The sequence below is a fragment of the Ascaphus truei genome, chromosome 12 (assembly GCF_040206685.1).
Source record: "Ascaphus truei isolate aAscTru1 chromosome 12, aAscTru1.hap1, whole genome shotgun sequence".
NCBI lineage: Eukaryota > Metazoa > Chordata > Amphibia > Anura > Ascaphidae > Ascaphus > Ascaphus truei.
In genome coordinates, this window is record NC_134494.1 from 5,329,357 (window position 1) to 5,355,370 (window position 26,014).

The following is a 26,014-nucleotide window of genomic DNA, read 5'->3' on the forward strand; positions in this document are numbered from 1 at the left end:
TTCCGGCGCTCCCGGAGCTGGGCGGTGAGCCAGCCGCCATTGTTCCTTGGCTCGCGCATGCGCAGTGGTCGCGCATGTGCGGCAGGAACCCTAGCGCCAGGGAGGTGTTGCGCGAGGGTGAGGAGAGCCGAGGGAGAGTCACGGCAGGGCAGGCAGAGTCGCGCCTGCGCAGAAGATAGGCCAGAGTTAGGAAAGAGTCGCGCGAGAGTAGGGACTGTAAGAGAGAGGTTGCGGCGGCCATTGAGAGTTCGCGCATGCGCAGGGCAAGTGCGCACGCGGCCCCAATGCTGTAGCAGCCTCCTGGGAACTACAACTCCCAGGAGGCATAGCGAGACAGGCACCAGGTGCCTGATCGCAGCCAATAGGGCTGTAGGACTGCCCTGGACAGGAATGGATACATTTGGCGGGCTGGAGCTACGTGCAGTCAGAGTCAGGAGCCCAAGGAAGGAGGTAGGGTGCAGGAGCCGGGGACTCCCTGCACTAGGCCAGCGGCCCTAAGGTCCAAGTTAGCCCTTATCCCTCAGGTTAGTGAGTGTTGCCAGGGATAGTCTCTGAGAGGGACCCTGTCACTCATGGTAGTCAGAGCTGGGGAATAGCCAGGGATAAAGGGGGCTGAGGTTAGTCTGCAGAGCGTTGCGGCAGGCGTTTAGGTGAATTAGTGGCACGAGACAGCTGGGGGGTTCATAGCGGTAACCAGTCCGGGGAGCCATAGCCCAGGGTCCGTGTTGCGAGTGGCGAGGCGCTGGGGGGGGTTCATAGCGGTAACCAATCCGGGGAGCCATTGCCCAGGGCGGCGTTGCGCGTAGTACGAGGCAACTGGGGGGGTTCATAGCGGTAACCAATCCGGGGAGCCATGGCCCAGGGCCCGTATTATGAGTAGGGTGGGTACAAGACCTACCTATATAGGATAGGCAACCCCAAATGCCCTAGGAGTTGACCCTTAAGCCACTTAAGGATGCTGTGCTATAGGGACGGCCTATAGTGCAGGGTGTGTCACGTTGTTGTATCGTTAGAGAGGGACTCAGCGGATGCTGTGGTTCCAGTGACGGAGTTCAGACCCACGTTGGGGTCCACGGAGAATATCACCTGGAAAGGATCAGACGGAGGCATCGCGCGTCTGACCCTTTGAGAAGAGTGTTGCGGGCCCGAGCATCGGAGTGCTCGGAAGGTACCTCTGAATTATATGTGCACCAACAGGCCTATTAGTTCATAGTGACTGCGCAGTCACCCACGACCTCCGTAGGAGTACGGGACATTTGGATGGGGGATTACAGGACAATGGGTGGGAACGCCAGACATTGGGCCTGAGGTGATAAGGTTATGATGTTATGTAATGTGTGATATGTGTGTTAGTAAAGTCATATAGTTAATATACATGCTGTCGTGTAAGTGATTATTATTGTGATTGTCCTGCGAGGAACCACTCCCCCTCTGGTGGGAGCCATCGTAGGTGGAGGCGCTGTACCGAGAAGATGTTGTAAGTGATCACCCCTAGTATAATTACCCCAGGTTCCCCGTGGCGGAAGCTCAGCCCTCCTGTGAGCCAACAGGTAATGCACCACACCTGAGTAACCTTGTATGTTCCTACACCTCCACAGTATAATCTGCGATTGGGGGGGGGGGAAACCCGTTACATATATATGTGAGTCTCTGGGAAGATAGTCTTTATATATATATAGGGGTCTGAGCCCAGACCCAGGAATCAGGCTGCGCGCCACAGAGTGTATCTTTAGAGCAACCAAATAGCTAAAGGGGCAGATCTCCTTCCTTAAGGCCTGTCCCTGAAGCAACCACAAACTGGGGCAAGGATAACTGTATCCGGGGCCTATGGGGTTAACTGGCCTAGTGCAAGGGGCTACTGCTCCCCTGCACCCTCACTCACCCAGCTCCCTGCTCCAACTGCCGTTATTCAGAGCCCGCAAAAAGTATCAATACATCTGTGCTGGGAGATACTACAGCCCTATTGGCTCCCTGGCATCACGTAGGTCACTACTGAGGCTCATGGGTCTGGTAGTCCCTTCCAAGAACCTCCCTGGTAGACTAGGTTCATGCGCGTATAACACTGCACATGCGCAATGCCTCTGGCTGGCCGCCACAAACCGGCTATACTGCCCATGCGCGAACTCGCGCAAGATGGCGGCGCCCTGCTCGGGAGCCGCCGGGGACCTCCGGAGCACCAGAGTTCTCCCTGCTCGGCCCCCACCTTCCAGAAGTGCCGGCGGGTCTGTCGAGGGACCCCCGGCAGTGGAGGTAACGAGGGGGGGGGGGGGCGCGAGGCAGAGGGGACCTGGCTACATGTGTAACACAAATGAACACATACAGCAACTAATAAGCAAAAAGATTGAATCATGATAAAGACAAACCCCGAGAACAAGAAAAAATGGACACTACACAATGGTGCTAATGTCCAAGTTTTCATTGAGACCTCCTAGAGCCAAACTGTTAAGCTTGAAGTTCCAGATGGTCTCCCTATGTGAAAGAAAATTTACCCTCTCTCCCGCAAGGAGTGAAGTAGATATGTGCTCAATGCCTATCACTTTAAGACCAACGGTACTTTTATTATGGCAACGGAGAAAATGCTTGGATAGATAATGGTTTGTAACGCCATGCAATATATTTCTCCTATGCTCTAAAAACCGGGTTGAAAGTGGTCTAGTGATGCGGCCTGCATATTGTAGGCCGCATCCACATGTGATAAGGTAAACTACAAATGTAGTCTGACAATTGATGAAACCTTTAACTAAAAAGGCTTCACCATTGGAATGAGATGTAAAGTTCTTTCTTGTGTCAATTAAGGAACATGTTATGCACCTTCCTCTATTGCTCTTGAAATTACCTATAGGCCTTGAAACATACAGAGAGGGCACATTTGAACGTAATTTGGTAGGAGCCAATACATTTTTATGGCATCGTGCCCTTCGATAATATATATATATATAGAGAGAGGAAAAAAGAGAAAAAAAGAGGCACACTGTCCTAGTATAATATTGCTTGGACAATTTAATACACAGTTAAAAACAGCAATGGTTCAACTCGCAAACATTGGATTCCTGAGTGCAATACTCAATCAGTCCCCATCTTGGCTGTATATGCTCCACGCTCTTTCCTCATGTCTGCTAAGCGATGTGTGCTTTTCTCAGTAGCCGAAAACCGGAAGGAATAATAATAATAATAATAGCATGTTCTTGTATAGTGCTGCTAGTTTTACGTAGCGCTTTACAGAGACATTTTGCAGGCACAGGTACCTGCCCCCGTGAAGCTTACAATCTATGTTTTTGGTGCCTGAGGCACAGAGAGAAAAAGTGTAGACAAAGATCGAGCGCAAATATTGTATATTAGATCAGCGCATACTAGGGGGCGCGCCTCCCAGGGGCGTGGGAGATTTTTCTGGGGAGCGCAGGTGGTTACAGGGGCCCTACGCTCTTCCCGACGACATTAAATGCCAGAGGAGGCGTGAGGTCTCTGTAACTTACATACCTGCAGCCAGCCGGGTCTTCCGCGACACGTCTCCATGGCAACGCGGTATCAACTGACCCCCACACGCCAGAAAGGAAGGTAGGGGGCACAAGCACTGGGGGGAGTAGGCAGGGGGCACAGCGCAAACAGTTTGCGCACCCCTGTATTAGATGATATATATATATATATATATATATATACACATGAAGGTCAGTCAGCACACTGTAGTAGAAAAGGTTGTAATAGCAGATGCTAGTCCCATAGAGAATAAGTATGATACGAACCAATCCAAAGACCAGTAAAGAGACAGCAGACCGCACGGGGTTAATCCAAAAATATATATTCACAACATGAAATACACGTAAGCCAACGTTTCGGTCCCACAGAGAGACCTTCCTCAGGGCCGTGCAACCCACAAGTGCAAGTGACCAAACATATATACCCTCACCCATAGTGCAATGCAAACAAAGGGAACCAATCACCAACATGCAATCAGACAAAATATGCAACATAGCTGTGCTCCGTGCCCCCTCCCCTATTACCTGATTGTCCAAATGAGTCATCATGACATGAGAGTAGGCACTTAAACTATTAGGAGAGAGACACCCTTAGACACTGGTCCCAGGGTCTACTGCCATTGCGGGGGAAAGTCGCGCGCCACGCATGTGCAGTGGGCCAAAACATATTGACTGCCGGAGCGCCAGCAAGGCGAGTGCGCCGCGCATCACAGCTGTGAGCAGACGCCTCATTAACTCTCCCTGGCCACCAGGGACGCCGGCAGCGCAAAACGCACATGCGCAGTCTGAAAAACCGCCTCGGTGCACAGTTACCCGCACACTGACAGTAATAATGGGCTAAACAGAATAGTAATACACAGAGCGTTAAGGTGAACCACAGGGGGACAGATGGAGGTATAGAGCACAAGGAGCGCATAGCATCACCATAATATATAAGGACAAAGGAAGTGCAAAAGTGCAGAGGGAGTGATGCAACAGAGTATGAGTGACAAACATATAAAAGGCATAATGCAAAATTCAATGAAAGCAGGGAGACAGCTACAAAAAGCAGCTAAGTGAAAGTTCCTCATTTAGGCCACCAGGTGTCATAGTTCTTAGTTCATAAATAAGCCTTGCTTCCTGTTTAAGCAAGGTCCTGCCCCTGTCACCCCCACGGGGGGGGACTGGAACCTGCAGAATAGGCATACAACGAAGTGTGGCCAGTGTGTGTCTTTTTTCTTTGAAATGTCTAGCCACAGGTAGACACTTCAGATCTATATCAGCGGCATCACTCAGTAGGGCTTTTCTGATGTTTGAACGGTGCATGGCCATACGTTCTTTCAGCATCCTAACAGTCTTCCCGATGTACAGCAATCCACAAGGACACTTAATAAAGTACACCACGAATTTTGACTCACAGTTCAGTGGTTGTTTGATTTTAATCGGTGCGCCACTATGCGGGTGATTGTAGCTAGGGCCCAGCTGCATATAGTTGCAGTTGGTACAGCCATGACAGCGGTGCGAACCAGGTTTTTTGGCTAACCAAGTGGTGGGTGTGGCATATTTGTCTATTGGGTCAGATCCAGTGACCATATCACCAATGTTTGGTCCCCGACGAAAGCAGAATAGGGGTGGCTCTCTGGCATATGCACCAATCCTCTCGTCATTCTCCAGGATGCGCCAATTGCCCCGAATGCAGCGCTTAATGCTGTTAGTAGCAGTACTGAATGTACTGACTATATTGAGCCTGTTGCTCACCGGTCTGCCTGACGAAGGTGTCAATAGTTCACCCCTATCAACCTGTCCAACCTTTTGCAAGGCAAAGTTGATGTCCTTGGCCGAATAGCCCCTCTCCCGGAAGCGTGCGGCCATTTGGGCCAAGGCCCTTTGTGATTCTTCTGGATCAGTGGTGATTCTTTTCACTCGGAGAAGCTGGGAGTATGGGAGACCCCTCTTAAGTGGTACAGGATGGTGGCTGGCTGCACAAAGAAGGGAGTTCTTGTCTGTACTCTTCCGGTATATTCTAGTAGCCAGCGTGCCTCCAATTTTGTACACTATGGTGTCTAAAAAAGCGATTTCCTGGTAGCTGTGGTTGAGGGTAAAACGGATTGAGGAGGGGATTTTGTTTAAATCAGAAACAAACGCCAGCAGCTCATCTTCACTGCCCGTCCACAGAATGAAGATGTCGTCAATATAGCGAAGGTATTTGACGATATGCCGTCCATGCGTGGTGTCAGTTAATATGTGCAACCGTTCATACAAATCCATAAACAGATTAGCGTACGACGGTGCCATATTTGAGCCCATGGCAGTACCCGTAAGTTGCAAGTAGTAGTGTTTCTCAAATTTAAAGAAGTTCTTATGGAGGATGACCTCAATGAGCAACATGAGAAAGTCCACTGGTGGACCCTGTTCGACTCCCTGTTCTTCCAATTTTGTGCGTACTGCTTCTAGGCCCTCTGCATGGGGAATGTTGGTGTACAGGCTGGACACATCTAGCGTAGCAAGAATACATTCTGCTGTGTTAACGGAAAGATGACTGAGCTGCTCAATAAAGTCCGTGGTGTCCTTGATGTATGAACCCATTCCAGCCACCAGGGGCTGTAGATAGAAATCCACGAATTGCGAAAGGGGGTGGCACAGCGACCCACGGGCCGAGATGATGGGTCTGCCCGGTGGTGCGACTATAGATTTGTGTACTTTGGGTAGTGTGTATAATACTGGCATCACAGGGTGGTCCTGAGTCAGGAATTTGCTGGTTTCTTCTGTGATCCAGGCATTATTCAAGCCCAATCGGATGATGCCATCAATCTCCTTCTTGTAGGCTATCGTCGGATCCCCCGGGAGGCGTCTATAATGATGTACAACTGCAAGCTGTTGCTCAATCTCCAGCTTGTAGTATTGATAATTTAAAACCACAATCCCTCCACCCTTGTCTGCTGCTCTCACTATGATCCCCTTGTTCTCCCGTAGCATTTTCAGGGCAGCTCTCTCCTCTCTCGATGTATTAAAAAAGCTGGTCTTATGATTCTTCAGAATTTTCCGTGTGTCTTTAGTCACCAAGTTCATAAATGCAGCTATTTTGGGGTTCAGTGAGTGCGGGTCAAAGGTGCTCCTGGTCTTAAATGGATTTGGGGTAATGTCTCCAGAAGAGTTAATATCAATATTCTTAGAGAAGAAATCCTTTAACTTCAATTGTCTGTGCAGTCTGTACATATCAACCTCCCAGTCAAAGGAATCCTGCATATGGGTTGGCACGAATGATAAGCCTTTCTGTAGAATGCTAACCTCTGCCGGGGTCAGTGAGTGGTCCGATAGATTGTAGATCACCGTCTCGCTTGCCTGGTGCCCCTTGTCGCTTTTCCTTCGCGCACGGGATACCGCCGATCTCCGGCCACCTCTCCTGGTGGGTCTGTGCGCGTTGTGCCCTGCGGGAGAGTTCTCGCTCGACCGCCATCGCCCGGACCTAAAAAAGGCTCCATGGAGGCGTTATCCGGGGCATCTGATGCATCAGTATCACTGGTCGTGTAGCCCATCCTGGCGGCATCACCCCGCCTAGACCGAGGCTGGTATCGTCGCTGTGGACCGCTTCTACCACTCTTCGTCTCACCCAGCCCCAGGAGCCATCGGTAGACGTTGCGCTCCTTGTAGTCCGCAGTCACCTGCCGGAGCTTCTCCTTCTTAAACTTGATTAAATTCGCCCTATAGGCATCAATTGTGTTCTGCATCTTGTCCAGCCAGTTGGTATCCGTGTCCGCTGCCAGGGTGTCCACATGTTTGGTTTCTATTACTGCAATGTCCTTCTTCAATTTGGCAATTTCCTTGCTTGATTGGTCAATGACCAGAATCATGAGATCGAAAGAACATTTGTTTAAAATGGCTATCCAGCGTTTGCAGAAATCCATGTCACATCTGCCAATGGTAGGCTGATTTTTCACCCTGAACCCCCTTGGCAGCATCCTCGCTTTGTGGTAGTGTGACAGGGTGAGGCCATGTAGATAAAAATCCACTTCACGTTTCTTTAATTTAATGAGCTCATTGAAAACATCAGCCGCCTTATCAGGTCCTACTACGTCATCAAAGGACTCTGTGAAGCGGATCTGTGCGACCTCTGCATCACTGAAACCCGCCACATCCGATAGGGACGAAAAAATGCCTGTGATGTCAGCAAATTCCTCCATTGCACATATAACAAATAGTCACAACCATATGCAGATAAAATATGTAAATGAGGCCAAGTGTTTCCTAAATACAACTCCCCGCTAGGCCATCGCAGGGAATGTACAGCAATGAAAAGAGTACGTAGGTGCACAACCCATAAAGCATAAATTCACATGAAGGTCAGTCAGCACACTGTAGTAGAAAAGGTTGTAATAGCAGATGCTAGTCCCATAGAGAATAAGTATGATACGAACCAATCCAAAGACCAGTAAAGAGACAGCAGACCGCACGGGGTTAATCCAAAAATATATATTCACAACATGAAATACACGTAAGCCAACGTTTCGGTCCCACAGAGAGACCTTCCTCCTTTTTGGATTAACCCCGTGCGGTCTGCTGTCTCTTTGTCTTTGTCTCTGGTGTTACTGTGTACATATACCTTACCTTAGTGGTGAGTTCACTATCTAGGAACACGTACCCAGTACCTGTCTTCAATCAAGCAATTATTCTGGGGGTCCCCTCAAGAGTATCAATTATTCTCCATTATTTCTCCTCTGCTATGGTCTTTAGCATTACGCATAGATATCTACAAGTACAGGTGCAGCAGGCCAGCTGTCAACTATAATGCACACTACAGGAGTGACAGTGGCTCATCTCCACACATTTGGCAAAGTTTATAATGAAGGTAACTATAATGTACTACAGTATACTGTATTACACTATACAGTACAGTATTAAGTTTAAAGTTGCAGTTCAAGCTGCATTTTTTAAAAATATTAAAAAAAAAAAAAACAATATGTGCATCAATACAATATACACATTCCTCCAGGCCTGCCTCCACCTCTAATTGGTCAGCCACACTTTATAATGCCTGTCCTTCCTCTCACTCATTGCTCGACATAGTTTCCACTAGGATACTACTCTGGCATTCTCTTTCTCATTCTCTCAGGTACGACTTGGCTTGGCGGACGTCTTTCTCTGGCTCCCGACCCCTGCTTGGACAACGACCTTCCGGAATTCTCCAATCCCTGACCTTGGCTAAAACGGCAACGACGACGGCATTTCTACACCGGTACCGGCAAGTATTGCTAGCTAAATGTCACCTGGCCTGGCAACGCCTAATCACCACACTCCGGACACGCTCCTTTTGCTGCGGGTGCGTGCCCATATACGTTCCTCACCTCAGTAGAAGGGACGGGTCTGGTCTGCGGGCAGCCCCGGCGTAACACTAGGGAGAGGGTGGGGCTCAAGAGTAGAGCCTGTCAGAAGGGGATGGGGCTGTCACTTTGGACATTTTTAATTTTTTTTAAATGCTACAAGTTTGTTCTCATTGTACAGAACTGATTTATTATTAAAAAAAAAACAAAAAAAACCACATGTAGGATATTGCTTGAACTGCTGCTTTAATTCCCAATGACACGGCACTGTAGTAGTACAGTGTGCTTGCCATACAGTATCAATGCTTGTACTCATGCACACTGCAGCGCGACTTGACTCATCCGCAATACCAGAAATAATATCATAATTTTTTTTCCCAGAAAATAAACTTTCACATCAAGCGGCAAAAGATAAGGAGGAAGTTGATGGAACTCTAATATCGCTTTTTTAAAACGTTGCTTGCGCATTGTGAATCTGATTTAAAAATATTTAAAGTGACAATGAAATTTTTATTGAGAAGCAGAGAATAATTGTAAGCTTTATACAAAACCTTATACAATATGATGCTATGTTTCCATATTCAATACATTTTTACATTGTTATCATCACTTCTGTTTTATTTTATCAACGTTGCATTTTGCAGTATACAGTAATTACAGTAGACTTGCATTTGTTATTAATTCTGCTAAGAAACCACAAAATGTATATCTTTTATTAATAATAATAATATCATGTTCTTGTATAGCACTGCTAGTTTTACAGAGACATTTTGCAGACATAGTCCCTGCCCCGTGGAGCTTACAATCTTATGTTTTTGGTGCACAGGAAGATAAAGTGACTTGCCCAAGATCACTAGGAGCCGACACTGGGAATTGAACCAGGCTCCCCTGCTTCAAACTCTCAATGCCAGTCAGTGTCGTTACTCACTGAGCCACTCCCTGTCCCTTTTTCTATATTTATATTTATTATTCATTATTCAATACTTTTGCTAGGTTTGCCCTACAGTACTTTTCATACAGTACTGTTTCTGTGAGTGGTCCCTGTGAGTGTTAACTCTTTATTACATTTTAAAACAGTTCCAAGGATTCAAGGACGCACACATATTACTGCACCGACACACTTTATTCGAGCAAATACCCGGTATGTACCTGGCAGATACCTGGAATGCGCCGCTCCTAACCTCTGACAAGCCCCGTTGCATTTGCCTTCCCAGCCTGGGTTCATGCCTGGCTGGTGGGCGGCTGATCTGTTAAATGATAATGATTAGGATTTAATAGGCTGCAATGCTTCGCGTGTCTACCAGATGGCATAAATTCATGAATTGTAATGCAGTTTATATATATATACTGTGCAGTATTGCAGCCAGCGGGAATAAAATGCTTCAATCCCTGCTTGGAAAATAACTCAATGCACTCGGGCAGAAAACAGTCACAAACCTCAATACACCCGGGTATACCCGAATTCGTGGGACTAGCCAAGCTCGAATAAAGTGTGTCGCCAGTGTAGACAAAGACGGACTAATTTAGTTGCTAAAGGCCTTTGAGTCATTATCCTTAACTCCCCCGGGCCATGGGAGCTTCCTTAAAAAAACAAAGACACATTAACTTTGAGACTTGGGTTCTAGGCTGAGTAATTACTTTGTCTGGTTTGACACGCATGCGCATCACAGCATTAGAGTACTTTAGGCAAATACAGAATATAGTAGCGCCAAACGGGTGATACTAAATATGTGAATTGTACATAATAACAAGTGGTAATTAGTGTAAATAAGTTAATATAACTAATAATACACAATGTAAGTCAAAACAATGCTAATCTAGACACACCAAACAAACAACATATATAGCAAAGCATAAATAAAACCCCTTTCATCTGAGCGAAATGTCCAATGTGCAAATCAGTCAAAGAAATTAGAAATAGGAGTCCAGGCTAGTGGTGTACCTGTAGAGGGAGAGAGGGGGTGGCCCGGGATTAAAGGGGTTGCACCCCATTTGGCCATCCCCTGACCTCACCAGGGAGACAAGGGGTTAACTGGGCTGTGGTCCAGAAATGTCATTTAACCCTTGTTAAAACATGAAAATATATATCCCCCTATTCCCATGTATTATTGTTATATCAGTGTCTGCATCACACACACACACTAGGATCCATCCGGGAGTACAAGGGTTAATAGTCTTTTAATGATTATAGCTCTTTGTGTAGTTTTCCCGCCTTTTCAGGCACCATTTTGCAGGTTCCCATAGGCCGCCATTGGGGCTCCATGCGTTCTTATGGCGAATCTTGCTGGTTTGGTCCTGTTTCCTGAGAAGACCAGCAGGTGGCGCCCGAGAGGGAGAGCGGCGGTTTCCCATTGAAAGTCAATGGGCCCATTGACTTCAACGGCGATACCTCGAAAGAGCTCTCCAGGAACAAGTTGGCTGCCGTCCAAACCGCAAACCGCAAAGCGGATACAATTTCTAAAAGAGAGCTTTGATCACTTAACAGTCAAGTTCAACGACAAGTGGCGTAGGAATAAACAGTTCTAGAGCAAATAGAAATAAAATTCTTTTTGCCCCTAGTTCCTAGACCTCCCCCCACTCGACCACCACCGGGTCCCCGAATCCTGGACCCCCGATAAGGGTCGAACCGAGAAGAGCGGGTCGCGCCATAGGTTTCAATGGCGGCGGCAGAAACAGCTCAAGAAAACGGCTAAGTGTGAAATGCTGAAATTTAGGAATCCATAGCTCCGGTTCCGGAGGGTCCAGAGGGCCAGGGTTTGGGGCATCTGTAGTCACTGCTCCGGCATCGCTGCAGAACCATCCTTGACCCTCTTGGACCAACCCGACGGAGTATGGACCCCCTTGAAAGTTCGGGACTTTTCCCATAGACTTCAATGGCAGCCAATTTCCATTGACCGGCTATGGCGGAGAAACCCCATTGACTTCAACGGCGGCATTGCCCCATTGAAAGTCTATGGCGGCGGATCCCCATAGCCGCCAATGGTGGCAGTTTACCATTGAAAGTCTATGGCGGCTAAGCCCGTTGTTTTCAATGGGGATTTAGTGAAAAACCGTGATTTAATTTTCAGCTGAGTTTTTTGTATTAAAATGAGAAACGGTTTAAAGTGTATTTGTGTAACTCCGGTTCCGTAGGTCGTAGCAAGTCGCAAATTGGACCATAGGGTGTCCCAGTTCCGGCATTGAGAACTGGGAAGATTGGACCCGCTGGACCTAACGGAACCGGATATTTTAATATGTTTATGTTTTATCTTTGATACTGTGTCCCAAGGTATGGACAGAACCCAGAGGAAATTCCTTTGCATACCAGGGTAGCATATGGCCAGAGAGGCGACCCAATGTCTAGGACTTAAGTATGGTACAAAGGATTTTGTCACCCTCACTGTTTACCTGAGGGCGGAGACGGCTCAAACCAGAGCAGTCTTTAAGTGTCCCATTTAATACCTCACATCACAGAATATCCTGCCAGAAAACCAAATGTGTAGACTAGCTGGCATTCCAGATGCAAATGTGGGGCTACAGAAATGAGACCCCAGAGTGCTACTGCGCCTGTGCCAACTAGCAGGGGGGCATGTATTAAAATGTGTTCCCACGTTAGAGAGGTACTTAATGTTAAGGATAGGGGAACAAAGGTTTATAAACTGTTGTCCACCCTATATCCTGTGTCTTCTGATATCATCTGAATTGTTACCTGATTGCTGGAGAAATGCTACTTGATACTTCTCATTCCCCATCCCCAAAGTAAGTGTACTTCTTGTCTGTTACTGTATTATTTCGTGTGTTCACCTATCCAAAGGAATAAATTCACTTTATTATACACTGGCGACACACTTTATTCGAGCTCGGCTAGTCCCACGAATTCGGGTATACCCGGGTGTATTGAGGTTTGTGACTGTTTTCTGCCCGAGTGCATTGAGGTATTTTACAGGCAGGGATTGAAGCATTTTATTCCCGCTGGCTGCAATACTGCACAGTATATATATATATACTGCATTACAATTCATGAATTTATGCCATCTGGTAGACACGCGAAGCATTGCAGCCTATTAAATCCTAATCATTATCATTTAACAGATCAGCCGCCCGTCAGCCAGGCATGAACCCAGGCTGGGAAGGCAAACGCAACGGGGCTTGTCAGAGGTGAGGAGCGGTGCATTCCAGGTATCTGCCAGGTACATACTGGGTATTTGCTCGAATAAAGTGTGTCGGTGCAGTATCTAAGCCTCGTTCAGTTCAAACACAGTTATTTTGTGTAAATTTACAGCCTGTCACAAGCTATCGTCAAAGGCTTGTAAATTAACTGGTGGCAGCGGTGGGATTGAACTGGACCTGGATTACAGTATTCTGCGGGGTACTGTGATCCAGTGGGAACTTGATGGTAATTGCAAGTTCCTGGGACTAAAGATATTGAACACACGGTAGTGCAACAAGTAACGCAAGTTGTCACACCACCTCACTGCTGCGACCCAGAACCATGAGTGAAGCGGAAAACATCTACTACCTGAGAACTAGAACTCAGCTAAAAGACAAGTGCCATGACTATGGACTGGAATATTAGGACCAGGAGGTCGAGGACATGGTGGCCGCAATCACGGCATATGAATCCGAGCATCCAGAGGCTCTGGAGATGGCTCAGCTTGCCCTTATACAGCCGCCCGGAGATCAGGGACTGAACCCAGTGCCGGGGCGGCAGAATCCTGGGGAGGGAACAAGCGCACCTCCCAGGAGGAGTGCAACAGGAGGGGCACTGATGGCTGATGGTACCCGGCGTTACCCGGCACAGTTTCAGCTACCCGGACATTACCCGGACCCAGCAACTGAGAAGTGGGCTCGGCGCCGGGTAATACCCGGCATCGGGTAATGTCAGGGCAGCTTGAAATAATCTTAATACTTACCTTTACGAAGACATGTAGGATCAGCAGCAGCAGTCCTGTGGCGGTGGCAGCATCGGAGGTGTCTTCAGCCGACGGGGGCTGCCATCGCCTCAGGACTGCTGCTACTGGTCCTAGATGTTGCCGCCACCCTGCAGGTAAGTGTCTAACCGGGTACCCGTTACACGTTTTTTTATAATTGAGGACCCGGTCCAGGCTGCTTTCTAAGATGAACCACATCCATTTCTTCTCTTTAGAGTACTGTAGTCCCTTCTTTGGGATTTGGTGAGAATGACTTCGCATTCAATGTGAATTTCAAGTCTGGACATGGGCTTATTGAATGAGTGATTTTAAGAATGTTTTTTATAGTATGCCACCTCATACAGTACAGTAGAATTAAAAAGTAAGTGATTTTAAGAATGGCAAAAATTGATAACGTATAAAAAACATGCTTAACTTAATGGTTTCCTAAAATCACTCATTCAATAAGCCCTTATTGAGGATGCCTCTTTTTTTTTGTTTTCAGACTTAACATTCACATTGCATTTCTCGCCAAATCACATTCTCACCAAATTCCCATGAAGGACTTAACACACGTAAAGTTGGAAGAAATCACGCACCATGACATGGGTATGCCCAGGTATACAACGCGTGAAATGTTCAAATAACGGCCGCTGTATTTAAAAAAAAAAACACGCCAAATACATATAGAAATCCCAAAAACATATAAAAAGCCTCAAATTCAAATAAAAAAAAACTAAATACCTATAAAAAACAAATAAATATAAAAAACAAAACAAATATATATATAATACAGATGTACCATGAGACAATCTCAGGCCGAGCCCAGAGTCTGCGGGATGTCCGGCCGCTGGTCCTATAGTTGCTAGTTGCCGCAGACCCAGGCTCTCCCCAGCTACAGGCTTCTCCCTCCTCACTAACTGTCCTACGCCAAGCTTCTTGCTCACGCCGGGCCTCTCTGACATTAGCACACTGAGCTTCTGTCGTGCACCGGCATGGAGGCTCGTTGACATGCTGATGCATGGGACAGTCAGCGTGGAGGGAGGCCCGAAGTTGAGGAGAGCCCCCAGCAGCCAACGGGCCTGGGACATTGGTCTCGGCTGTCCTGCCCTGTCGGCAGCCCTGAAAGTCATCGTGGGCCACACAGTGAGTCCGGGCAGGCCGCATGTGGCCCACGGGCCGTATGTTGTGCAGGCCTAATCTGAAGGGGCAGTGTTCAGTGGGAGGACGTGCACATCTGAACACCTGCGACTCTGTCCCTTAACTAGACAGACGTCATAGTGTCTCCAGGGTAACGTGGATGTCCTCAACATACTATGCTGGGCTGGTGCGCAGGCTCAGATGGATGATGCTGAGATGGCCTGGCAACCAATCAGAAACACTTCCGGGTCTCATGGTGTACAACGTCACGTGGTGGGAGATTATCCGATCACCTACGGCTGGGATGGCATTCGCCCACTAATGATGTCAGTGCAACAAAGCATTTCAAGGAGTACTGATGGCACCCCATCACGTCTACCCTATCACAGCTGACACCAGCCAGGCGAGCAGTGGAGTTGCAGCGTTATCTGCTCGGCTACAGGCGTAACCTTTTCCTTATTTATGACTGTTCTTTTGTCCACTCGCTGTCAGTGTCCTGACCATTAGCACCACTGGAGAGTAGGTGGTGTGGATGGAGCACAGCTTCAGACGCCCTGCAATGTGAGGCAGGGAAATACAAAGTTGTTATTACATTATTGAGGGGGCACTCCGTTATCGTCAGACCACCAAGCTTATGGTCTTATCTACAATTATGTGCATGAAGCTACCGGTTCAATTCTGAGCACCACATACACCACGTCTTTCCATTAGCACCACTGAGCAGGAGTTGTGCTTACTGCAATTTACATTGAGCTGGACTTGTACTCATTGTTGTCAATTGCGATCACATTAAGTTTTCACCACCTGACAAGCTTTCAGCTTTTGTCTTTCCAGGCTAGGATTCTTATCTACAATATTGTATTTGTTTTGTTGTTGGGGAGTCTCTTGGTTTACAGGTAAAAGGAAGTTCTCCTGGTCAGTGTGACCTCTGGGAATGGGCCTGAGGAAGGGGTACATCTCCGAAACATTGCCTCCCTTATTCCCCTGTTTATTCTTTCCTCCCCCCCTCCTGATTTTTCCTTTGTATTTCCTTCCCTTGCCTGATTTCCTCCCTCCCCCATTTTTTCCTTTACGCTGTGTGTTTTATACTTAGACTATACTAAAACGTTGGGTATATACAGTGGCGACACCCTTTATTCTAACTCGGCTAGCTCCGCGAATTTCAGATTATCCCGGTTATGTGCGGTTTTGTGTTGTTTTCGCCTGGAGTGAGTTGCGTTATTTTCGCGCCCGTGATTTAAGCATTTTATTCCCGCTGTCTGCAATACTGCAATGCCGTGTAAAAACTCATTGGGGCGTTTGCGAGCTGTTGTCTTTGAAGTCTAATACCTTCGCGGTTCAACCTACGTCAGTAAACAGTCTGTGCGTGCGCGCGCAGTAATAGTAAAATTGCATATTTAAAGTACATGCATTTGTAGTGCTGTGCTGCTGTACTGTGCTGTACTGTACGTCGCATTTGAAAATTGTTGAAATGCATAGGCATGTACAGTACTGTAGCAGTGTAAAGGGAACCCTCGCTACTGACATTGTTTGAGTTGCCGTTTTGGCAATATTGTATCTCCTTTCACATGTCAGTGCTACACACTGTATCAAACATTTAGAAGCATTTACTGTAGAAACCATACACTGTATCATTGCATATACTTACCTGTCCTGTTAGAGGGTATAGAGCTACAGTAGCCTAGAATTTATTTGGGATACAGTACATACTCCTTTTTGGTCTACCCTTCCTCCACCTTATTTTTAATTCGCCGCTAACATACTGTAGGATTTGTGTTCCAGGTTTCTGCTCATTCTGACTTAGCCGCACTGGTTTGAAACGGCTTTCTCCGCCATTACGGTCAATGATAGGACCCTCCTCGCCGGCGTGACCCTTTCTCGCCGCCATTACTGGTCGACCCTGTTGGGGTCAAGTGAGGGGGTTCCTAACATCTATAGGCAAAATGAATTTTATTTCTAGGTGCCCTAGAACCGAAGTTCCCACGCCAATTGCCCTAGTTCCCACGCCAATTGTGCGATCATTGCTCTTTTTTTACAATGTTGCCGATCTTGTGGCTTTGCGGTCTGGCAGTAAAAAAACAGTGCATTAAGCCTCGACATTTGTTACACTGTCAAAGGAGAAAATGGAAACAAAGTGAGACAAATCAACATGTTCTTTTATTGGTGGAGTCAGTACAAAAACATTTATTTACAAATACTGTACAATGTTGAAACATTTTAAGTGCACAGCAATTCAAAACATCGGCGAACAGCTGACTCCGGAGCCCCGCAGTGGTCCACGATCCTCACCTGGCTGACCGCCGACATCAGCTCCGCAGTTCCCCCAAGATGGCGGCCGGAGTGCCCATGCTTCTCCTCGTGGTCCTTCACCGATCAGCGGTCGCTCAGCTGCCTTGCTTACCAAGATGGCGTCCATGGAGGCCCCACACCACCGAGACGAACCCCGCCGAATCCAGACGAGCTCCGACTGACGTCACCGCGCTGCGTGACGGGCTCACGTCAGCGACGCCTGCATTACCTGCATATGGCGGTGGCGGCGGCGTCGGGGCGTGATGACGTCATCCGGCACAGAATGCTGGACTTCCCCGGCGGCACCCCCTAGAAGATCTCCTCCACTACCTCTCCCGGCCAGGATTGACTCAGCGCTCCCCCCCCCCGGCCGGGGGGGGGCGGCGCCATGTTGTATACCCCGGCTCAAGTCGCCCGATCACCCTTCCCCTCCCCCCCCCCCACAACTGCAAAAACCCACGCAACGCGAAACAGAACCCCAGCGGCCAAACACCGACAGACAGGGCTGGTACAAATGTCCCACAACATGTCCCGTCCACCTCCCCTCACAAGCCCCAAGGTCAGTACTGTCCCCCCCCCCCTGTCCTACGGTCGCGCTTCCCCACAACAGCATTCACATCAAGTGGAGCCCCCGACTCCCCGCCACCACCCCGAACCCCCAAGGATAAGCCCATCCGTTGGAATCCCCTCTATCCCCCTCCCCCCCCTCTCTCCCTCTACCCCTACCTCCCCTGTCCACATCACCCCCCCCTCCCTCTTCCCCTACCTCCCCTGACCACATCACCCCCCCCCTCCTCCCTCCCCATCCCCTCCCACTCTCTCCCCCCTCCACCTTCTCAGCCCCCCCCTCCACGCCCCCCCCCGCACCCCCACCGCCAACAACTTACCCCGCCCCCCCGCACATCCCGATCCCAACTACTCAGAGTATGGAGGAGTGAACGGCAGCCCTAGCCGCACGGAGCAGCGAGAGGGCGGGAGTTTCAAACTCTGACGAACCCCTAATGACTAATCAACTGCACTCTGCACAATCTACACAGGCCCAATAGAATGGAGCTCAATTCACTAATACCCCGCCCCAGATCTTCCCCCCCCCACCACCGAGGTCCTCACCCCCCCCCCACCCCTTCACCCACCAACCCTCCCCCCTCCCCCCTCCCTCCCCCCCGCACAAACTGACTGCCACCGCGCTGCGTGACGGGCTCACGTCAGCGACGCCTGCATTACCTGCATATGGCGGTGGCGGCGGCGTCGGGGCGTGATGACGTCATCCGGCACAGAATGCTGGACTTCCCCGGCGGCACCCCCTAGAAGATCTCCTCCACTACCTCTCCCGGCCAGGATTGACTCAGCGCTCTCCCTGACGTCACCGCGCTGCGTGACGGGCTCACGTCAGCGACGCCTGCATTACCTGCATATGGCGGTGGCGGCGGCGTCGGGGCGTGATGACGTCATCCGGCACAGAATGCTGGACTTCCCCGGCGGCACCCCCTAGAAGATCTCCTCCACTACCTCTCCCGGCCAGGATTGACTCAGCGCTCCCCCCCCCCTGCCGGGGGGGGGCGGCGCCATGTTGTATACCCCGGCTCAAGTCGCCCGATCACCCTTCCCCTCCCCCCCCCCCACAACTGCAAAAACCCACGCAACGCGAAACAGAACCCCAGCGGCCAAACACCGACAGACAGGGCTGGTACAAATGTCCCACAACATGTCCCGTCCACCTCCCCTCACAAGCCCCAAGGTCAGTACTGTCCCCCCCCCCCTGTCCTACGGTCGCGCTTCCCCACAACAGCATTCACATCAAGTGGAGCCCCCGACTCCCCGCCACCACCCCGAACCCCCAAGGATAAGCCCATCCGTTGGAATCCCCTCTATCCCCCTCCCCCCCTCTCTCCCTCTACCCCTACCTCCCCTGTCCACATCACCCCCCCCTCCCTCTTCCCCTACCTCCCCTGACCACATCACCCCCCCCTCCTCCCTCCCCATCCCCTCCCACTCTCTCCCCCCTCCACCTTCTCAGCCCCCCCCTCCACGCCCCCCCCGCACCCCCACCGCCAACAACTTACCCCGCCCCCCCGCACATCCCGATCCCAACTACTCAGAGTATGGAGGAGTGAACGGCAGCCCTAGCCGCACGGAGCAGCGAGAGGGCGGGAGTTTCAAACTCTGACGAACCCCTAATGACTAATCAACTGCACTCTGCACAATCTACACAGGCCCAATAGAATGGAGCTCAATTCACTAATACCCCGCCCCAGATCTTCCCCCCCCCACCACCGAGGTCCTCACCCCCCCCCCACCCCTTCACCCACCAACCCTCCCCCCCTCACCCCTCCCTCCCCCCCCGCACAAACAGAAATTACCCCTGCAACAATGTCCCCTAGTACAGACAGAAAGAGAGATGGTTGGCCTCCCTTTGCGCCCTTAGCTTACTCAGGCCCCCCCTCCCTCACAAAGCGGAAAACCTCTCAAAAGCAACATGCTCCACTCTCACACTAACAGGGGGCTAGTCCCCATACCCGCGTGCGGGCGCTGCAAATGTCTAACCTGTATTTAATCTGTTCTGTGTTATATATCCTAAATGTATTATAAGTTTTCTGTTGTCCCACCAAAACACTAAGTGGGAAGGTTTTGCGAAACCACTCCCTCCCCCTCCCCCCCATTGACCCCCATTCCCCCCCCCCCCAAGGTTCATCTCCAGGTTGAGAAACCCCTGACCCCCACCACTCCGAAGGAACCCAAGAGACTACAGTTTTCTGTCAATGTGCCTATTCCTAACCTGCCTGTTTCTGTACATGTACTGAATAACTGCTATGCCTCATTTTGACTGATATGATAATCACGCAGGTCGAGATGGTGATCTACTCCCCCTTCCTCCCACCCCCAAATCCCCCCCCCCCCTCCCAACCCTCCTCTGCCCTCCTCTTCCTACCCCCCCCCTCCTTAGTTCCCTCCTCCAGTTAGCACTCACCCCCAGTTCTGTACCATCCCTCACCTACTCCCCCTCCTCCCATATAACCCCCCCACCACACCCACACCCCACTGAAAGGGGAATCAAAGGACGATCCCTACTCCTGAGCATATTCGCGCACAATGGGAAAGAGAGGCCGAGGCCCAACGGACCCTACTAGCCGTGCCGGCGCTGGATACCCCACGAACCTCCCCAGGTACGATGCATCAGAGTAAGTAAATTCGAGCATATCCTCACATAACTAAGGGTCTCCCCTTGGCCCGCCTTTGCTGGAGACTGTTGTCAGACCCGCCCCCAAGGGTCTTAAACCACTCCAACCGGCCTTTAGGTCAGACCGGTTACACACCTTTTAGACCCCATCCGGGTCTACCCTCCTCCCCTTTTCCACCCGCTGTCTCTAACCCAGCGGTTCCCTACCCACCCCAACCCTCCTGCCCATTTGACAACCCACCCCTACCCTTAGCTCACAGTCCACACGTAACGAAAGTGAACAATACCCATAATGTCCCACCAAACAGCATTAAAGTTTGTATCCCTAAATGTTAAGGGCCTCCATAATACTAGAAAGAGGCGCCTGGCCCTACAGGAGATCAAGAGATCAGGGGGAGATGTTGTTTTCCTCCAGGAGACGCACTTCACGTCTCAGGAGCCGCCTAAAACATTCCAACATGCGTATCCGTTGAGCTATTTCTCTTCATATAGTAGTAAGCGCAGAGGGGTTGCCATTCTGATCCGTCAGGGCACCCCATTCAATTTAACAAAAGTCCAGGCAGACCCAGAGGGAAGATTTATTGTAGTCTATGGCTCACTTTCAGGTTCGACAATCGCCCTTATTAACCTATATGCCCCAAATGAGAACCAGACAGAATTCCTAAAAAATGTTCTGGAAGAAATTGACCCACAATACTTATCCTCGCTGCTTATAGCAGGCGACTTAAATATGGCTCTCAACCCCAGAGAAGACAAATCGAGCCTACCAGGACGACAACACTCCACCCAGTCACAAAGACTGGGGAAAAAATTCAAGGACATTATGGGGGACTTTTCTCTTATAGACATTTGGAGAACACAGCATCAGGGGCAAAGGGATTACACCTTTTACTCGGCCCCTCACCAGACCTATTCCCGTATAGATTACTTCCTTGCTACCAGGAACATACTAGAAGCCGCCACAGAATCAGATATCGGCCCAATCACGTGGTCAGATCATGCTCCCATCACCATGACCCTATCCATCCCATTCGTAAAAATGATCTCATACTGCTGGAAACTTAATGACTCCTTATTGAATCACTCTGAGACAGTAAGGGAGCTCAAAAAATCCCTTAAGGAATATTTTCGTATAAACTCAGGCTCAGTCTCATCCCCAGCAGTCCTATGGGAAGCCCATAAGGCGACAATCAGAGGACATTTCATCTCGATTGCCTCCCATCGGAAAAAAATTAAACTCAAGCAAACCAAAGAGCTAACAGACAAAATAATCAGCTTAGAACAGCAACACAAAACTAACCCCTCCCGGAAAATTTATAAACAGCTGACTTCTGCTAGAAATGACTTAAAAATAATACAATTGGAAAACGTAGAAAAAGCTCTTAAATGGACGGGTCAGAGGTATTATGATAAAGGGAACAAGGCTGATAGACTTCTTGCTAGCAAGCTACGAGGCATACAAAAAAGGTCACAAATAACGGCGATCCGGAGTAGTGCTGGTGAACTCTTATATAACGAAACAAAAATTGCAGAGGAATTTACTAAATTCTACACTAAATTATACAACCTACGAGCCCACTCTGCAACCCCAGGCTCGAAGGAGCAAACGGCTGCTTTTGACTACCTAGCCGACTGCGACCTCCCCTCGCTAACAGAGGAGGAAAACCTTATATTAAATGCCACAATAACGGCGGAAGAATTAGAAACGGCCGTCAAGGCCTCAAAACTCTCAAAAGCACCGGGCCCTAATGGCTTCACAAATGCATATTACAAGAAATTTCTCCCCATCTTGTCCACCCACCTATTACACTTGTTCAACTCTTTTCTAGAAGGTAATCCTATCCCATCTTCAATGTCGTCCGCCAATCTGGCCCTAATACTCAAAGACGGGAAGGACTCCACCCAGTGTGGAAGTTATAGACCAATCTCACTGTTGAACAATGACCTAAAACTGTATAGTAAAATACTGGCGAACAGACTTAATCCAATACTCCCGAGATTAGTGCACATAGACCAGGTCGGGTTTGTCCTGGGTCGTCAGGCTTCGGATAATACCCGTAAAATCATAAATTTAGTGGATTATGCCCACCTCTCAGACTCAAAAGCAATGTTACTAAGCCTCGACGCAGAGAAGGCATTTGACAGAATTGACTGGCTATTTCTAGACAATACATTGAAAAAATTCGGGTTCAGTGACTCATTCCTGAGAGGGGTTCAGGCGCTCTATCAGAATCCGTCTGCCTCTGTAAGACTAACAGGAGGAGGACCCGAGCGGATCCACATTAGAAATGGAACCCGTCAGGGGTGCCCCCTCTCCCCTCTCCTCTTCGCTCTCACGATTGAACCACTGGCGACTAGAATCAGACAAAACCCAAACATCCAAGGTATCCCCATTGCCAACGAACACTACAAAATCTCCCTATTCGCTGATGATATCATCCTGACCTTGACCAGGCCCCTCACTTCCCTCCCCAACCTCCAGAGGGAACTGACGGAATTTGGGAAGGTATCAGGTTATAAAATAAACAGCGACAAATCAGAGGCCCTCAATCTTAACCTCCCTGACCCCGTAGTTAAGCTCCTTAAACTAAATTTCTCCTATCGATGGTGCCCTTCGTGCATTAAATATCTGGGAATTAATGTATCAAGGCACTATCGGGATCTATATCGGGATAACTACCCGACACTGTGGGAACAGATCAAAAAAGATCTAGATCGGTGGGAAGGTTATCAGATCTCATGGATCGGGAGGATGATCTCTACCAAGATGAATATACTCCCAAGAATGTTGTACCTTTTTCAGACACTCCCGATCCAGGTTCCGGCCACTGATCTCAAATATATACAGAATAGATTACTCCACTTCATTTGGCAGGGTAAGAGGCCCAGAGTCGCCAGATCGGTCCTGATGACCACTAGATCCAGAGGAGGGATGGGGGTACCCGATCTTTATAAATACTATCTAGCTGCACAGCTTAAGCAGGTGGTAATGTGGAACTCAGACCCGACCCGCTGTTGCTGGGTTAAAATGGAGACTCAATGTGCCAAACAGCCTTCTCTGCAAGCCTGCCTCTGGAGCCTGGACAGAGGAGATGGCCATTTACACAATCTTGAATTACAGACCTCACGATTTACGTGGGACATCTGGTCCAGATGTAAATATAAATATAACCTCTCCTCTAATAATTCCCAACTCACCCCACTCGTTAATAACCCCAAATTCCCTCCGGGATGTGGATCTAAACTGTTCGCCCACTTTAACACACGGGGTATAGAGGCGATTGTCGATCTACTGAGCCTGGGGAAGCTCCTGAGCTACCAAGAACTGAGGACCAAATTTAAACTCAAAGAATTGGACACTTTCAAATACCTCCAAATTAGAAACTTTGTGCGAACTACCTGCCCTCTTCCAGAATACTCCACTCTCACTACGTTTGAAAACCTGTGTCAGGCCAAGACCTACCAGAAGGGTCTAATCTCAGATATATATAACGTGCTTATGCACACAACGACTCCCACACAGCATGATTACATGCTCAGATGGGCAGCTGACCTGAACATTAATATAGAAAGAGAGACTTGGGAGGAAATCTGGCAGGCAGCCTCAGAAACTTCCCTATGCACTACAATTAAGGAGAACATTTATAAGATCATGTTAGGCTGGTATCTTACCCCAGCACGATTAAACCAGATCTACCCTCTGGCTTCAGACCAATGTTGGAGAGGCTGTGGTAATAGAGGGGACATGGTCCACATCTGGTGGACCTGTCCAGAAATTGTGAAATACTGGACCAAGGTCCAAATTCTGATAAAAGAGGTCACCGACCTAGAAGTTCCTATTGAACCACTGACCTTCCTGTTGGCCGCACCCATGCCGAATATTGTTCGGCCCACCAGGAAATTAATATCCTTCATTCTTACCGCGGCGAGATGCTGTATTGCGGCCTCCTGGAGGAAAACAACAGTCCCGGCACTGAACACGATTAAAAAGCGAATTAGCGAGGTAATGATCATGGAAAGGCTTACCGCCACCGTGAGGCATAAAATCCCCGCTTACGAAGCTATCTGAGACCGCCACCCAAACCCAACAAGATAGAGGCCTACTCTCCCCCCCCCCCATATGGGACTCAGTGACGACCCCACTCAGAGTTCTACCTACCAGTCAAATGGGCTGCCCCTCTCACCCTACTCCCCCCCCCTCTCTCTCTCCCACCCACTTCCCCACACCCCTCCCCCCTAGGTCTTCACTCTCGGAAGACACCACCTTTCCCCCTTTTTCCCTCCCGACAACTGAGGTTGCCACCCTGTTTCCCCCCCCCCCCCCCCAAAAAAAAAAAAAAAATGTTACCTGGAAAAATGTTAGGCGATGTTAAAATGTCTGATAAACTGTATTATCTAAATGCCTAATAAAAAAATATGGAAAAAAAAAAAAAAAAAACTGCACGCGAAATCCAACTCAGGCTCAGGGTTGTCACTGACGGCGGGACTGTCATTGGAAGCCGGTGCTGGTGCTGGTGCATTGCTTGGCAGCGACTGTCGTTTCTTAGTTGGTTTTAACACGACCCTTCGCTTTTTGCCGCCTTCATGATCATAGATAGCGGAAAAATCCGGTGATACACACCAATACCCTCCAACAAATTGTGGCTCAATACGACGAAAACAGGGATCGCTACATAACCTTTTCCTAACTGCAAGCTTCCATGTATGAGGAGTTGGCGAAAATTTGTAAAAGTCAGAGTTTTCCATAAAATACTGATAAATTTGAACAACTGTTGCCATCTTATCCTCTGTTGCATTAATCGCGGCCCATATCAAATACGCGTAACTTCTGTCGGGTTTTTGGAAAGCGGGCTGCACTTGAACACTCATGGCGGGCGGGTCTCTGGAGAATACTGTAACCGAAACTGGTCTTTGTCTTTCTTTAATATGAAAAGCCTAAAGTGATACATTTTTGCAACCTCTTCCTTCAGTCTCAAGGCCAAGTTACAATGGCACACTGTGGTACAGTAACTTTTTTAAACGAAACACCTGCAAGCCGACACATTACTGAAGCGCATGCGCATTACAATTCATGAATATCTGCCATCTGGCGGACACGCGAAGCATTGCAGCCTATTAAATCCGAACCATTATCAATAAACCCATCAATAAACCCATCAACCGCGTGTCAGCCGAGCATGACCCGTGGCTGGGAACGCAAAATGAACGCGGCATGCGCCAGGTGAAGAGCGTCGCATTCCAGGTACAAGCCAGGGAAAAAACGGTGATTTGTTAGAATAAAAGCTGCCACAGCAGTACTGCTATAGTGTTCTGTTTAGACTTATCTTTTTTAGAGACATTTTCACATTAAATTTGATTTGGCTTATTCCCTATTTAATTCTTTATAACATTCTGAGTGCTGGGAACTCCCCCCTTTCTGTTCCATGTGATGGCATCTACTCTCCGCATGTTGGGTACTGCAGTAGTCCAGGGATGCTTTTTGCACTATTGCAAGTTCAAAGAGAGAGCGAAAGAGAATATCTGATGTATCCCAGCAGTTACTCTGTCTCCCTTGATCCACAAAACAGCAGCGAAACTGCATTCCGGATACTCACTAAGCTGTGAAGGGGGCTGGAGCTCGAGAGGCTGTTCCAGAAAGACGAACGTTGTGACGTAGCTTTGCCATACTGCTTGCTTCCCTAATCAACTTCTTCAGGCCTGTAGCAGGGTCGAGTCACTTAGCAACAGCTAAGGGTGGCGACTAATGAA

At 48.9% G+C, this 26,014-nt stretch overlaps 1 protein-coding gene across 1 annotated transcript in view; it reads right to left on the minus strand.

The window, feature by feature from the left end:
• The window catches only part of LOC142464285 (vomeronasal type-2 receptor 26-like), a 117,808-nt gene that overhangs the window by 72,487 nt on the left and 19,307 nt on the right, over window positions 1-26,014 (minus strand). The window lies entirely within an intron of this gene.